A 13,906-nucleotide genomic window follows, 5' to 3' on the forward strand; every position below is an offset into this window, starting at 1 on the left:
AACAGTCAGTACAGCCACGTCATCCGCATAAGCTTGAATGTGTATTGGCAGATTTTCCAGTTCGCATAGTAGTGAGTTGATCAGCATAGTCCACAGAAGTGGCGATAGCACACATCCTTGGGGGCAACCTTTCGTCGCTTCGGTTATTAGGTAGCGATCAACACTCACTTCAGTACACAACAATCTCTGCGTTAGCATAGCGTAGATCCACTTTATTGGAGTTTCGTCAACACCATGCTCTCGGGCGGCATCACAGAGCTTTTGGAAGGGCGCACAGTCGAAAGTCCCTTCAATGTCCACGAACAGCCCCATCGCGTAATCATCCTTCAGAGTTGCATCCTCTATCTTTGAAACCAAAGAATGAAGAGCAGATTCACAGGACTTTCCACGTTGGTAAGCATGTTGGTTTTCATTTAAGGGGTGTGACATTAGCGCCTTCCCGCGAATGTGACGTCCATCCAGTCTCTCCAGACATTTCAGCGAAAATGATGTTAGGTTGATTTGTCTGAAGTTCTTTGGATTAGAATAGTCATCTTTCCCAGGCTTTGGTATGAAGACTACCTTCACCTTCTGCCAAGGAAGGAAGGAAGGCACGTAGCCCAGAGCAAGACATCCTCGAAAAATATTTCTTAGAAGTTTCTCTAAGTGTTCTATACCCCCTTTAGCATCGCTGGGTAGATGCCATCCATACCAGGTGCTTTGAAGTGTTCAAATGATAGTATAGCAGCTCTCGCTTTTTCATGGGTAACAACCGCTCTCGCAGCGTCCCAATTCCCCTTGCAACACCTTCGTGTTGAAGGGTTCGCAGAAACCGCCAATTCTCTTCTTCCCACGTCTGAGACCTGTTCTCCCGGGTGGTGTACTTCCAAGAGAATCTGTATAGACTCAACTCAGGAGGTCGTGAAAGTGCCATCCGGTTTTCTAAGAGAGTCCAACTTGGCCAACTCATTCTTATTAAGGACTCTGCACAACCTAGAAGTCTCCCTTTCACCTTCCAGTTCCTCACAGTACGCTCTAAAAGACTCTCGTTTCGAAGGTTTTACGAGCCTCTTATACAACCAGCCAAAAATATTCCTTAACAATGTGGACCATTTGAAAATCCGAAAGAGATCGACACGCCTTAAGTAAATATTGATATTTTCAAGACAACCACTAACTTCAAATTAGGGCCAACACCTACTTTCTAGATAAATTACGTGCCCTTTGCCAGTTCCTTCACAACTCCTTCCCTCAACTTCCTCTTATTAACAAATTATACATGATACGATTTATAGTGCACAACTACCAGCAATTATTTTCCAGCCCCCGCACCTCTTTCATTTCACCAGACTCTACCGCTCTTCCGGATAAAATTTATTAGATGGAAAGTTTACAACAAAATTTCCCGGAGAATAACGTCAAAGTTAGTTGTTGCAAGTCTTGAGATTTTCCGCGACTGATACAAACACTCCTGGAAAAGTTGAATGTTTGCCGGGTACCCGAGAAAGAAAATCGGGTGAACTACGAGCACCAGCACAAACTGCATAGCATAATTCGAGAGCAATTAGCTGTTACGCTAATTAATCTCATAAATAAGTGCTTAAATGAAATAAAGTTATGTTCTATGATTTTTTCCCGTTTTATTGCTTTGGCAGAAATAAATATTGAGCATGAACAAGACTACTTAGGCGTAATAATTAATGGGGTCCGAGTTTCAGTTCTTCATTTGAGGAATGTAAATTATAAAGTTTTCTCAAAAGGGGTGTTTCGTAATTGCTAGCGTGACATAAGTTTTGCTTGTTAGCGAGTGTAGAAACAGAAAAATAGGACGAATTGTGGAGTAGTTACACTCTTTATGGTATATTTATTGCCCTTCCAGAGTCAGATGATTAACATTGAACCAACATGGTTTATCGAGGTACAGTTTAAGGTATCATAGCTGTTGCCCTTTTATGGAAGTCCTAACACTTACTTATAAGCAAGGAGGAAGGATAATATAGTCATATTCATACACTCAAGGGTTAACCCCACCACATCACTCCGCCCCCAGATGAAACCTAGGGGTTTCAGCGACTGACTTCGGACCTGCGTTCCCCATCATACGACGAAGTGGACACGACATTGATTTGGGGCGCAAACGGGCTTCAGCCTGGATAAGGAGGCAGCCTTTTTATGTCCTCCGATCTCGAGCTGGAAGAAATGGTCTCCCCGCTCGAGAACACGGTACGGGCCCTTATATGGAGGCTGCACGGGCTTGCGACCAGGATGTGCGTGCAGGTGTCCAGCTCCTTGGACGCGCAAGCAGGTGGGGACGAGTGTCGTGTGGGCGGTGTGGCTTTCATGTAGCGAAAGTTGTCTTTCAGCAAGCGCAGCAATCCCGAATCTGTGAGACCCGATGTCTTGTCGAAGGCCGGATCGCTTGGGAGTCTTAGGTTATCTCGTACACCAGCTCCGCGGGGCTGGAAGCAAACTCCTCTCGGCGGGTTGTTCGTAGGCCGAGTAGCACGAGAGGCAAGACCTGAGCCCAGGACGGATCATCGCGAGCCATAATGGCGGCTTTCAGCTTGCGGTGCTAACGTTCTAGCATCCCATTGGATTGCGGGTGGTAAGCCGTAGTTCGCTGGCGTTTGAATCCCAGGAGTTTGCCTAACTCCGAGAAAAGGGTGGACTCAAATTGCATTGCCTGGTCAGTGATGATCACTGCAGGGACGCCAAAGCGAGCGATACACTCTCCACAGAGAGCTTCGGCACAAGATTGCGCCGTAATGTCCTTCAGAGGTATTGCCTCAGGCCACCGCGTAAACCTGTCGATGATATCTGTAACCGTGCGAGTCTCGCAAAGGTCCTACGATGTGGAGATATATGGTGTGGAACCGCTTGGTAATGCGGGGAAATGAGCCAACTTCTTTCCTTTCATGCCTGGTGACCTTACACTTTTGACTATGATGCACTCGCTGGCCCAGGAATTGATGTCCTTATTCATTTCGAATGTTGTTAACCCCGCTGCGCCACAGATTCATGGAGGTAACTTACTTTTTTCTTTCTTCAGCTTTTGCCCCGTTCACAAACGGGATCGGCTCGATGGAGGTAACTTACTAAAATCTAATATTTGTTTTGACATTTATCACGTCAATCATCATACGAGTATTCGCCCTTAATGGAAGCCTTAATAAAAGTTAATCATGTAGCCGGAGACTGAGGGAAAATTATACCCAAGAACAAGGACCTACTAGATACCTTAAAGTGCAATAAATTCAAGACTTCTTTAGTCAGCAATCAACTGAACAAAAATTAATATCAGACAGTAAAGGACATGCTTTATCTGAGTGTTCTCGAAAATAAAACTGTTGTTGGCATTACCTACAGTATAGATATATTTTTAGATATTGAATAGAAACCACGCAATCGAAAGCAATGGTGAAAGTGCAAAAGACGGGTTCAAGCCCGCTATGGTGCGGTCACCAGTTGCCAAAGCCTGCATTATATTCACGAGCTAAAGCCAGGCATCAAAAGCTGGCTACAAATTGAGAAATTGCTCGGCTCCTCATTGCGAAAGCAATGGTGAAAGTGCAAAAGACGGGTTCAAGCCCGCTATGGTGCGGTCACCAGTTGCCAAAGCGTGCATTATATTCACGAGCTAAAGCCTGGCATCAAAAGCTGGCTTCAAATTGAGAAATTGCTCGACTCCTCATAAAAAGGTTCAAGAGGCCAGTGAAGCCGCTTTTTTTTATGGACAGAGTGGTGGACTTCCGCAAAGGTGCGCCATCGGACTATCAATCAAACACTTCCCCGTCATCAGAGAACTACCCTGGAACCAATTGACACATTACTTGGGACTAACCTTCCCGATTTCCCTGCTTAAGTATCCTTAAGTCAGGTAACTCCTTTCACCAACAAGACGGAGGAGGAGGAGTCACTTGTCATCTCCTGCCTCCAACAGTCAAGCTAAATTTTTTTCGCAATAAGAAGAACCAAACGTAATCCACAACACGCCTCCATCTGCCAGCGCACTTTAGCATCTCTCTGCCAACGTTATCTGGAGAGCGTATCGTTGTATCTGTATAAAGTTGCTGAGAAAACCCATCCTATCTTCCACACCAGAAAAAGGTGTGATTGGCGTCATCCACCACTCCATTGCAGAACCAACAGTCAGGATTTCGTACCTTTCCAATCTTATACCTCCATGACTATTCAGAATAAAGGAAATAATCAATCTCACCATGTTTTCGATTCAGCCAGAGATATCAGTTGCCGATGAGCCATGCAGTCTATCTGCTTTTCGACTCATTTTGCCAAAACGGTTGCCAATTAGTTAGCGTGCGTCAACGCTCTTCACAAGCTAGCATCTCTCTTAGGTTTTCTCCCTTGTACCAATACGTTCCGCAGCGACGGGTACAACGCGGACTATTCCCGCGGTCATCATCATTTCCGGTTTAAGGCGGTGTGGTAGGCAGACCCCACTCGCAAAGCTAGCCACTTCTGCACTTGGGCAAGGCGCTTACGATACACCCCCTTGCCAAAGACATCAGCCTGTTTGAACCCTAAGGAAGCCGCCTGCTGGTAGAAAAAGGACACCCAATATTCGCTATCAGCCGACTTAAGGCGGAGACTAGCTTGCTGCTTTGATATGCTCGAAGAAGCTCATCTGCGAGGTGAACGCTACTATAAGGTATTTAAACGTTGGCTTTGACTCTATAGTTAACTCGACGCAGGGTCCAGATTTTCTTTCTGATCAATATCAGTACTTCGATTTTTTTCCATCCACTTACCCATCCTATCAATACAGCACGTCAACTTTGCACCTGTTCAGCAGTGCGTCCAGTAACAAGTGCTGCAACATAATCCGCCTAACTGACCATGCATGATTCTTCTGGCATATCCAGCCTTAATAGACTATCGTAAGAAGCGTTCCAGAGGTTCGGCTCTAGGATGGATCCCTGTGTTACCTCCAACTTGATCTGCATCCTTTTCTGGCTCTCTAGGTCGCGTAGAACATGCAGCAGCCTCTCAGATAATCCCTCAATACATGCAAGAGACTGCGCGACACGTGGAATGCATTTTCTAATGTTCCTAACATTTGTCCCTTTTACGAAATTGAAGGCATTTCTGGCATTAACCGCTTCGAGGGTGCTGCCCGAGGAGATTGGCAGCTGTGTGCTTCCCATCAATGTACCGCACCCCCAATCTACATAATCCACCCATCGTGGATCTCTCTGCTCTATACCTAATAAATTCCCGGCAGCATGGATCGCTTCAGTGAAATTACTCCCGATGAACTTTTCGAGCAGTGTATCAAGCACATGCAGCTGTCTGTATGCAGACCCAACTCAGAGCCTCCTTTCCCTTTGCTGATCAGTGCGAGCCTTGCCTCCTTTCAACGACAAGGAAAAATACCCGACTTCTGGTAAGCCTTAAACATGCCGGGCAGTAAGTTTTCCCTTTCGTGGAACACGTGTATATATTCAGTTGTACCAGGGTGGCAACCTATTGAGTTATTATTTTGAGTAGTGAGAACTTCCTTTTCGAGTAATCTTATGGTGAAAATCGGGCAGTCTCCTTTACTCTACCATCGTGGTGCATGCCTCCTTCCGATGTCTTCGCCGTCACTTGCCGAGAAATCTTCCAAAAATTGCCACTCGTCCACCATCTGGCGCCAGTGATTTCGAGACAAAGGGTACACCAGAGATGTCTGAATGAATCCGATGTTTAAAACTACGAAACCGGTTCTCGGCGCAATTTCAAAAACCAGTTTCCCTCTGGAATCTGAGCCAGGCATACCACTTTCAAAGATTCCAGCATTGAAGTAATCGCCTACCAAGATTCGCCCCTGCGTGCCGAAAACCGTATCCTCCAGAGCATCAAGCCTGTGTTGAAAAATCGAGGTCGTTGCATTCCTTGTTAGATAATCGCTAAAAAATAATATCCCTAAACACCTAATTCAGATAAAGCCATACCCTCGGCCTTGGGCTGAAAGCCGAAATTCAAAATCCAGATGACGGCGATACCCGATAAATCGAGACGTCAACGGCTGCGCTTCAATACATGTCAATTGGTAGAATGCGGATCATGTTAGCCGCGTCCTTTCACTTTTCAGTTACGCTCTAAAAAATGGGTACCACCCGAACCGGTAGTGTGTGCAACGGTCTTACCAAATGCGATAAAAGCCATACAGAGAACGCTATTCTTTTTTCATTGCAAGTCTTCGCTTGGTGACCCATTTGGCCACATCTTCGGCATGCTGTCCTCCGGTTAGATTGCCGGCAAGTTGTAGATGTGTGCCCACAGTCCAAATACCTGTACCATTTGTTAGGGGCTATCTGCATTGGTTAGTACCAATTCTACCTAACCAGATTGGATTTTGTCGCTATTAGGAAATTCCCTTGGATATTGCTTTCACTTTCAGCTTTCACCACGACAAGCCTTTGGCCTCGAGAACTCGCACAAGTGGTACTTATTCGGAAATCGGTTACCTCCAGACATTCACGCTTGATAGCCTCCTCCATTTGGATCTCAAATTTTAAGAGAGCAACTAACCTCTAAATTAAAAATCAGAGCCTTCTTTCCCAGTAGCTCTAGTAGCTGTCTTCAACGAAGACTTCGTCACTCCACTGTCTTCGAGCTTCATCTTGTCGCGGATCTTTCTAAGCAATTCCGCAAACGTCTTGCCTCCTGGTTTATTGAGTAGAGCCGAATCTTTTCTGTTGGTGGTTCATCCTGCGTATCCGCCTTAACTTTGGACAAGCGGTTTTCCGACTGGATGGCGTATCCTTCTTTGCCTTCTTTTTGGGTCCTATAAACAACTGGGATTAAGTCCTCTTCTTCGCTTCGCTTTTCCCCAGTTTGCTTTGCAGGGGGCTGTCTGCGATCCGTTTGGCGCTTACTGGTTCTCAGTAAGAAGCGCGTTTGTTTTTGTTTTTCACATCTTCCGGTCCATGCGGTCCATGTTCTCCTATAGAAGCAAATGCAGCCCAGGAGTCCAGTTCCATCAACCCGTTTTGCTCGCTTTTGCTGATTCTCTTCTGCAGGAATTGTGCCTTTTCTAAGTCTTTCCTTTTTGGCTTTAACAAAGACAGTCGATTGTACTCCACCTCGGCTTGTGTTCGAGCCCACCTGCTCAGGTTTGCCGATTTTATCTAAGGACACTGTAAGGTGCCACAGTTTCCGTCCCCACATCACTTTGCAAGATTTCCTTTTTATTTGGCCGTTCCGTTGTCTCATGAGGTGTTTCAGCCTTTGCTGCATCCTTCGCTGCTTCAAGGGGGCGGTGACATTAGGAGCGAATTGGAATTAGAAACGGTGGTAGAAAATCTCAACACAATCGTCATTGACGCATATGAGGCCAGCTGTCCGGCCAAGACAGTCAAGTCATCAAGGGATGTACCATGGTGGAAAAAAAATCTAGCCAGAATGAGGACAGAGGTACGAAAACTCTTTAACCGGGCAAAACAAACCAGAGGTATAAAAATGCACTGACTGCGTATAGCAACGCGATCAGGGATGCGAAACGGAACAGCTTCAGGGAATTCTGTGAAGGGATTGAACAGATCACAGAAGCAACCAGGCTGTACAAGGCTGTAGCCAAAGACGGGGGAATATCCTCTGTCTGCTTGAAAAAGGAAGATGGAACATTCACCGAGAATGAGGAGGACAGGGTACACCTGCTTCTCAGAACTCATTTCCCGGGGTTCTACCCCTCGGTGGCAGGCGACAACAATCTGCCTGACACCCCAACAACGAATGAAAGGGGAAGGAAAGAGAGCTGGAAAATAGCAAAAGAGTTATGCTCAGAAGCTAGGCTAAGATGGGCAGTAGGAACTTTTAAACCAATGAAATCTCTCGGAGTAGATGGCATTTTCCCAGCACTTATCCAGAGAGGCCTAGGAATTATCTTAGAGTCTCTTCTGAGGGTGGTAAGGGGGAGCATAGCACTGGGTTACATATCAATGGCATGGAGACGGGCAAAAGTGGTCTTTTTTCCGAAAGCGGGTAAAAAGGATCCTTTTCACCCTAAATCTTTCAGACCAATTTGCCTAACATCGTTCGTACTCAAAACGGCGGAGAAGGTCATAGACAACTATATTAGAACTAACGTTCTAAAGCGTAATCCTCTACATCACTGTCAACACGCTCACCGGGCAGGACTGTCAACTGAAACTGCTCTGTATCAGCTGACAGAGGTACTACGGGACGCCATAGAAACAAAAGAAATTGCACTGTGCGTTTTTGGATATCGAAGGATCATTCGACAACACATCGCACACAGAGATACAGGAAGGAGATCAATATTCAGGATGGCCGGTAGTATGAGTGAAGCGGGGAGCTGCCTAAATCGAAGGAAGATTGATATCCTTTCTAGGCGGTATCCCGAATTACTGATACCGAGGGACAACATGACAACGAGGTTTCACTTCGATAAGAAGTTTGAAACACGTTGGAGTAACAAGGCAAACTGGGAGAGCGTGGCTGCGACATACGGCTTAAATCAGCAACTGATTACTTGGTACACTGACGGATCCTTCACAGCAGAGGGAGCGGGTGCCGGTGTCATTGGTCCAAGGAAAATGTACTTTGAGCCAATGGACAGGTATACTAGCATATTCCAGGCGGAAATATACGCCATAGACAAATGTGCCCCCTTTAATCTGCAAAGGAACTACAGGGGGCAGAACATAGCTATTCTCACCGATAGCCAAGCAGCGATCAAGGCACTTAGGTCCAACCAGGTGAACTCTAAACTGGTATGGGAATGCCTTGCGAGACTGAATACACTCGGCTCGTCCAACAAGGTCTGGATAGTTTGGGTTCCAGGCCATGCTGGGTTGGAATGCAATGAGGCAGCGGATGAACTAGCCAAGAAGGGAGCAGGGACGCCTTTACACGGGCTAGAACCCTTCTGTGGAATCGGAAATGGTTTCATGACTATGAATCTAAGAAACGAAGAGAAACGGTTGATAGAACTATAATGGGCGGGCCTACCAGGGATGGAGCAGTCCAGGGTGCTTATTGGGAGATACGAACCCATGCGTACAAAGGATTGCTTAAACCTCACCAGAAAGAACCTCCGAATCATAGTGGAAATTCTCACTGGTCATTATCGGCTGAACTATCACCTAGGGAAGCTAGGGATATCTACGGACACTGCCTGCATGTTTTGTGAAGAGGAGGACGAAACCTCTATACACGTCCTGAGGCAGTGTCCGGCACTTGTGCACAGTAGGTCGAGACATCTGGGAGAACACTTAATACCACATGCAAAGCTGAAACATCTGGAAGTGGGGAACATACTAAAGTTCCTAACGGTTACAGGCCTGCTTGAGGTACTATCAATAGGTACACTATAACCAGTAAAAGGGGCACAATAGTTCTTCAAGGACGCGGTGCGACTTTCCCTTAACAGAATAATAATAATCCTTCGCTGGGCATTGTGATGAGTGACGCATTTTCCAACTGTTCTCAAACGCTGTCAATTCTGCCTCCTTCCTTGCTCTATTATGAATTTTATGAATTTAGTTGCTTTTGTTCTTCATGGAAATTTAAAAACCCAAAAACTGCCCCAATAGCCATAAACAGACATACCCTCGTAGGCAACGCCCATTACCCTGTTCCCTGAACCCTAACCTACGCTTAGCTAATCTCCCCATTTACAGACGGATCAGAGCTCGCTTCGAACGACGGCATCTACTAACACCGATTCAATGCACACTACTCGTTTGGGGTCCAGAGGGGACTGGCTGCTGATACACACCACAACTACCACCTTGGCGGAGCTAGGCTCATATCACCCATCGAAGGGGTCTTAATAAGGAACCGCAGGAAAAATAACACTGTGAAAGTGGAGGTCGGTGGACATACGGTCGTATCAAAGCCGGCTATCAAATACCAGTATTGGTGGTGGCAGGCATGATCCCGGTCGACATTCTGGCCAAAGAAATGAATGTCCTGTACAATGCAAGACGTATGGAGGGGCATGCACAGCGTAGAAATGCGGCAAGGTCAGAGTCGCTTGATCTCTGGCAACGCAGATGGGACGAGTCTACGAAAGGTCGGTGGACGCGCAGGCTCATTACCAACATTAGGGTATGGCTTGAGCGAAAACATGGGGAGACCAACTACCACATAACCTAGTTCCTCACGGGACACGGTGGTTGCTACAGGCAGTATCTGCACCGCTTTGGGTTGGATGATTCTCCGAACTGTACCAGATGCGATGGCATACCGGAGGATCCAGAGCATGTGATGTTTCACTGCCCACGATTTGCGATGGAGAGAAGGAGCTTAAACCAGGTGCTGGACAGGAGCGGGACCCCGGAGAGCTTGGTTACTGAGATGCTGGAGTCCGAGGAGAAGTGGCTTGCGGTTGGCTCCGCAATCATCTAAATGCAGGAGGAGTTGCTGAAGGAACAAAGAAGGAGGAAAGCTGCAAATAGGAGAAGGATGAGTGCCTAAGAGCAAACCTACCCCGCGAAGTAATACCCCAATGGTGGTCCCGCGGGGCTGAGACTGGAGAGACACCAATCGACGTCGACAGAAAATTGTTGACGACACCATGGACACATATCCCGGCGTCACTTACTATTTGCTCTTCGCCGAGGGGCTTTTTGAAAGCTACTCCCTAGAGTAAGGGTGTGCTACTAGCTAAGGGGACAGAGTTGCTTTCCGGGACACCTTGGAGACGTCACTATGACCCGTTAAAGATCGTAGAAGACGTCTCTGCTGATTGACCCAAAACATAGTGCGACATATTTTTACTCAGTTCAAGGATGAGGAAGTTTCATTCATTGCTAATAATCGCCTGAACAGCAATATTCACGAAGTGTATTCATCAATGTTTATCGTTCCACTGATAACATAATTAATTTGACAGCATATGAATGTCTCTTTTCAGCACTAATAAAATAGTAATTCAATTCCACTTATTTTATTCTCGCCCTGAGCATCCCCCCATTCGCTATTTCCAATGGATACAAAGACACTAACCGACTATCCTCCTTTAGTTCTAGATAACACTGAATCCTTTTCATACAACGAATAATCTTTCCTTAAAAGAGACATCTCCCCAAACGTTACAAACGTCAGGACAATGCTCTCAAAGTCTGATGTATCATTAATCAAAGAACGATTGTAGTAGCATCGGCCGCCACGACATTCATGCCATTCCTACTCTCCTCCATGACTCCTTTTTGGGGATTTTTTTTTCCGGTGAAGAGTTCAAATTATTAATGATGTTGTTGTAACAGGGATGAAAACATAAAGTTCTGTATTTATAGCTCCCGTCGGACCTTTAATCCCCGGAGATTATGAAAACTTCAGGTTTATTGTTATGAATTGCTGGAATTGTTTCAAAGTGATTCTAACTTTAATGACCATTTTCGTTGACAGTCTTTTGATTGTTTTCAGGTGTCTGGCACAATGAGGGCGCTTCTTCCTCGTCATTCCGCCCCTGGGACTAGCCAGCGTTGCTTCCAATAACAAATGCTGGAAGATGATTAATGATTGTATCCTACACAATTCTATTGATTCATACATAAAGCAGTAAATTTCAATACCCTTTAAGGACGAAACTAAGGCAACTTGGGGACAAGTATTTCATCATGGGAATTAGAGCCCGGAGTATGTGAACGAGGACAGTCAATCTATTTTAATTAGAAACTTCCAACTAATAGTCTGCACAATGCTTCATAATCATCCCTTGCTCAGTCATGTAGACACCACCCATTTATTACCTCAAGGGGGTCGAATACCCTCCCATCAATTGCCAACGGAAGTTCAAATAACACCAAGTCTGGCGGCCCCTCGTAATAGAGTGCTGAAGATTTCAGGTAGGTAAATAGTTGCTCAAGAACTACATCAGTTCTTAGTTTGCCTTTGTTTTTAACTGTTTTCTTCGACAGTGCTTGGAATTAGACTGGAAGGGAAACTCTGTTACTAGTGGAAAAGTTTTTCATACGAAGGAAACCTGCAACCACTCTTAGAAAGGTGCTACTCCATATCTCGTGCATAGCTGACTGTATACATGCGACAGTAGTTCACTTTCCATCCCCCTGAAGCGAAATGAAAATGCAGAAGAAGAATTTTCCCAAAGTTTTAAAGTCAACAGTAGAAACACGCGGTGCCTTATGGAAAAACCATTGAGAACAGCTTAAGAAGTTTCCAATATAATTCACGGAACCGAAAGGTGAAACACTAGAATGCGATAGAAAAGTTTCTGGGTCTGCAACGTCGGGGGTATGAAGGAAGTGAATATGAGAAGGATGTGGGTTAGTCAGGAATTTTCACAAGTTTCCTCGTTTCAGTGTCACATCAGTAATACCGTTTTGAAAGTTTTCCATTCGAAAGTGTATTCAGTCCTGACTGGTGAGTCAACGAATTCAGGCTGGAAGTTTAGTGAAGTGATATATTCGCAACAGTTTGCATCTTTTCGATGATGGACTGCATGGGGAAAAACTTTCGAAAATTCCATATGAAATGAATTCAGGGCAATCAGATTTTCTTAGAACCAATTCAGCAGAAATTTTGGGGGAGTGGGGAGGACAAGCAAGCTAGATTTAAAGCTGGAAAAACAGAAATGAATGCAGTGCTAATTGCTAGAATTTTGGAGGCTGCTGAAAGGAAAGTTACACCAAGTGATTTTCCAAGAGCTCCTCATCAGTGCTTATGCAGTGCGTCAATTTATGCACCCAATCTCTGGTCTACACAATTTTTTAGTTCACTTCCGGAATAAATCTAGTTCTAGGCTAGAATGCATCCACTTCCTAGAAATAATTGCCCCACCAGAATGGCAGCATCACATATACTCTGAAATGAAGGGGATGCTGGGGGTCACCAAACTGTCAACCGGAGTTCATATTGTCGATAAATGACGCCCAATATCCAGGTTCAAGTACGATGGATTGCATGAAAGTGCGCGTCTTGAAAAGAACTTATTCTGGCTGATTTTAAAGAGCCAAAAAAGTGACACCAATTACAGGCTAAGCTGTGTTATCATCCGTAGATGTGCATGCCCGAAGATACTAATAGGCAGAACGTCGTTGCTCGTGGGAAGGATACTTAGAAATAAAACCAAACATGAAGAACAAGAGAAGAGATAAAGTTACCGGGCAAGGCTCTATATCCAACCACCTGAGTGCCTCAGCAGTAGGAACCTTGGTTACTAAGGCATCAAATGTTACTTTCGCATAGGATGAAGAAGAGGTGGTTTCATCGAAGGACCTGTTTAAAAGAAGGTCGATCACCCTTACAGACAGACTGAGACAGGAACGGGATAATACGTAAAGGAAAAAGCTATTACCCCCCAACTACTCTACTGAGTTCGGACGCAGCTTTCAATCGGGAGTTACCTTAATCGCACTGGGTAACAAACCCATGGAGCTCTACGAGCTTATCAAGGAACGCCAGAATATACATCAGAATACAAAAAACATGACAAAAGGCATTAGGTTAATGTACGACAAAGCCCAAGATGAAAAAGGATTGAAAACTTTGAGCGAAAAAGTAAGCCAGCAATGCGGGTGACGCCCATTCAAAACACGACAGAAAAGGAACCCGAGAGATGCTATGTGTACAGTTGAACGAAGGAATATCCCAAGAAAGTAAAGGAAGTGGAAAGGACCGCTGAAGCTCCCGACGAAACTCAAGTAGCCGCAATTCCGGAAAGAAAGTGTGAACCCATAAAAGGATGTGGAAGCGTAGAGAAAGATGGTATCTCGGAAAAAAAGAGATCCGAGAAGGATACGAACAGAGGTTGTCATCACCTCCAAATGAGCGAAATCGTAGTATTCTGAAATTTCCAGGAGAGTTAAGGGAAACCCAGAACTCACTAATTTGGGAAATAATATCAGCTCAATTAAACGAATCCAAAAAGAAGACCTTGTTTGGAAGCTCAAGAAATCAAACTGCAGACAAATTCTTGGGTCAAACTGGAAAGTCC

At 45.3% G+C, this 13,906-nt stretch overlaps 1 long non-coding RNA gene across 1 annotated transcript; it reads left to right on the plus strand.

Moving 5' to 3' along the window:
• Nucleotides 1–1,685: 1,685 nt before the first annotated feature.
• On the plus strand, nt 1,686–12,137 carry LOC119652641. Its single transcript, XR_005249568.1, has 3 exons — nt 1,686–1,837; nt 11,377–11,798; nt 11,871–12,137. It is a non-coding gene; the product is annotated as an uncharacterized LOC119652641 (long non-coding RNA).
• The last annotated feature ends 1,769 nt before the right edge of the window (nt 12,138–13,906 follow it).

The sequence above is a fragment of the Hermetia illucens genome, chromosome 3 (assembly GCF_905115235.1).
Source record: "Hermetia illucens chromosome 3, iHerIll2.2.curated.20191125, whole genome shotgun sequence".
Taxonomy (NCBI): domain Eukaryota; kingdom Metazoa; phylum Arthropoda; class Insecta; order Diptera; family Stratiomyidae; genus Hermetia; species Hermetia illucens.